Raw genomic sequence first — 3,297 nt, 5'->3', positions numbered from 1 at the left:
GGGATATAGGGCTATGGGGTGTATAGGAGATATAGGGGGTATGGGAGGGTATAGGGTGTATGGGGGGTAGGGAGGGATATAGGGCAAATATGGGATATGGGGTATATGGGCAGTATGGAAGGATATAGGGCTGAGCAAGGGATACAAGGTATGTGGGGTTTGGGGGGATATGGGGCTGTACAGGGGATATGGGGATGAAAGGGGGATTATAGTGTGAATAGGGGAAGTGGGGGACATGGGGACTATGGGGTGTATGGGAGTTACATGAGGGTTATGGGGTGTAAAGGGGATATGGGGGATGTGGGGGCTATGGGGTGTATAGGGGATACGGGATGTGTGGGAAATACGCAGGTTATGGGGAGTATATGGGGCCTGGGGTCTATAAGGGGTCTGTCTGAGAGTGTATGGGGTGGGAGGGTTTGTGGGATGGTGTGGGGGCACAGGGGATCCATGGGGATTATGGGGGTGGAAGATGGGGCTGGGGGTCTGTGGGGGGAGAGGATAAGTGTCCATGGGGGAGAGTATGGAGGCATACGAGGGTCTAAGGGGGAGCGCGTGGGGCTATATGGGGTCTATGGGGGAGAGTATGGGACCTATGGGGTTTACAGGGGAGAGTATGGGGGTATGTGGAGGAGTGCATGAGGTCTGTGGGGTTTATGGGGGAGAGGATGGGGCTATATGGGGTCAGTGGAGATGTGTATGGGCTCTCTGGGGCCTATGGAGGCTTATGGGGGGTGTGGGGCCGGGAGCTCAGTGGGGTTTGTGGGAGCTGATGTGAGTCCACAGGGGAGCTGACGAGGGCAGAGGGCTCCGGGGAGGNGTGCCCTCTGCCAGCGCCGAGATGACGTTGCCCAGCGCTGAGAGCGACTTGTTGATGTTCTTGGCCTCGTCCAGCACCGCTCCCTCTGCACCCGTCTTGCTGACCTGTGGGGCGGGGCTCAGACCGCCACGCAAAGACCCCCAACCCAAAGACCCCCAACCAGAAGATATCCCAACCCAAAGACCCCCCAAACCCAAAGACCACCCAACACAAACACCCCCCAACTTAAAGACCCCCCAACCCAAACATCCTCAACCCAAAGACCCCTCAACACAATGATCTCCAACGCAAAGACCCCCCAAACCCAAAGACCCCCAACTCAGAGACCCCTAACCCCAAAATTCCCACCCCAAAGACCCCCAACCCAAACATCCCCCCAACCCAAAGGCTCCTAACCCAACGATCCTGCAACACAAAGACCCCCCAACCCAAACATCCCCCAACCCAAGGCCCCCAAACCTAAAGACCCCCAACCCAAACATCCTCCAACCCAAAGTTTCACCAGCCCATTGACCCCCAACCCGAAGACCCCCACCACAGCCCCCCAGGCCCCCCACCTTCTCACTCCCAGCCAGGTCGACCAAGTAGAGCTTCCCGCTGAGCTTCTGCTCCGTCTCCACGTTCTCCTGCTTGATGTTGATGAGGAAGATGCTGTGGCTGCGGGAGCTGTGCTCGTTCATGTCTGCAGGGACATGGAGGGGGGGGGCTGCACCACTCCGAAGATCCCGTGGACCCCCAGGGTGCCCCAAGGCCCCCCTGGTGCCTCAGGGGTCTGGCAGCACCTGTGGCACCCCACAGCGCCACGTGGACCCTGTGGACCCCAATGACATGTAGGAACCCTACGCAGTGCCCCAGGGCCCCCCCTCGGGGTGCTATAGTGCCCCAAGGACCCCACTGTACCCCAGCGACCCCCCAGGGACCCTGTGGTACCCAATGAACCCCCAGGCTCCCATAGTGCCTCAGGCACCCCCATGTTGCCCCAGTGACCCCCCCCCCAGGGACTCTACAGCACCCCAGGGACCCCCATGGTAACCCAATGACCCCCAGGGACACCGATGGTGCCCCAGTGACCCCCAGGGACCCCCACAGCACCCCAGTGACCACCAGGGACCCTACAGTGCCCCTGGGACCCCCACAGTACCCCAAAGACCCCCGGGGACCCCACAATGCCCCAATGACTCCCAGGGACCCTACAGAACCTCAGAGACCCCACAGTGCCCCATTAGCCCTTAGGAAACCCCCCCCAGGGCCCCCACGACCCCACAGTGACCCCATGGTATTCCCAGGGACCCCCCCAGGGACCCCCCCAGGGACCCAGGGACACCACTGGGACCCCACAACCCCAGTGGCACAGCCCATGTGCCCCACAGTGCCCCACTGCCCTCCCTGAGTGCCCCTATGGCACTTCAGGGACCCCAGGACCCCCCGAGGACCCCCCAAGGTGCCCAGTACAGGTGGGGACATGCCCCCATGCCCCATGTCCCCACCATGTCCCCACCATGTCCCCATAACACCCCCATGACATCCTCAGATCCCACTGTCCCCCCGATGTCCCCATATCCCCACCATGTCCCCACCATGTAAACACCATGTCTCCCTGTCCCCATGATGTCCCCATGATGCCCCCGTGTCCCATATCCCCACATCCTCACACAGTCCCCACAAATGTCCCTTCAGTGTCCCCATGTCCCCACGATGTCCCCATGTCCCCACATCTCCATGATGTCCCCACGATGTCCCCACATCCCCACGTCACTGCCATGTCCCCACGATGTCCCCATGTTCCCATGTCCCTGTGATGTCTCCACATCCCCACAATGTCCCCATATCCCCACGATGTCCCCACACGTCCCCACACCCCCGTGGTGTCCCCGTGCGGCGCTCACTGGTGACAGCCACGTGCCGGTTGGACTTCCCCTCGTCGATGACATCCAGGATCTCTTCGGGGCTGGACACAAAGCGCTCGGTGCAGCCCTGGGGGGGAGGGGGGGTCAGGACCCCACCCCTCTGTGGGGAGACCCCTGGGACCCTCCTGAGCCCCCCCCGGGATCCCCACCTTGACATAGGGGACGCGGTTCTTGTCCTCATGCACCGACAGGTTGGTCTTGGTCACTGCGGGGGGGACGGGACAGTGGTGACACCCCCAGAAGACATCCTGGGAGCTCCCAGTGCCTCCCAGTGCCTCCCAGTATCCACCCGGTGCCTCCCAGTGCTTCCCAGTACACATCCATTGCTTCCCAGCGCTTCCCAGCACCTCCCAGTATCCTCCCAGTGCCTCCCAGTGCTCCCCAATACATATCCCCTGGCTTCCCAGTGCTTCCCAGTGCCTCCCAGTACCCATTCATTGCTTCCCAGTATCCACCCACTATCTTCCAGTGGCTCCCAGTACTCCCCAGTGCCCATCCAGTGCCCCCATTACCCATCCACTGCTTTCCAGTGCCCCCAGTGCCCCTCAGTGCCCCCCAGTACTCCCTAGT

The 3,297-nt window shown here is 61.5% G+C and overlaps 1 long non-coding RNA gene across 1 annotated transcript; it reads right to left on the bottom strand.

Moving 5' to 3' along the window:
- Nucleotides 1–820: 820 nt before the first annotated feature.
- Nucleotides 821–2,932, bottom strand: LOC110391733. Its single transcript, XR_002434155.1, has 4 exons — nt 2,877–2,932; nt 2,707–2,794; nt 1,378–1,502; nt 821–924 (listed from the first exon to the last, which is right to left on the bottom strand). It is a non-coding gene; the product is annotated as an uncharacterized LOC110391733 (long non-coding RNA).
- Nucleotides 2,933–3,297: the final 365 nt, after the last annotated feature.

The sequence above is a fragment of the Numida meleagris genome, unplaced genomic scaffold, assembly GCF_002078875.1.
Source record: "Numida meleagris isolate 19003 breed g44 Domestic line unplaced genomic scaffold, NumMel1.0 unplaced_Scaffold475, whole genome shotgun sequence".
Classification (NCBI taxonomy): Eukaryota; Metazoa; Chordata; class Aves; order Galliformes; family Numididae; genus Numida; species Numida meleagris.
Note: the sequence above shows the minus strand (reverse complement) of the source record. Positions and strands in the feature narration are given on the sequence as shown.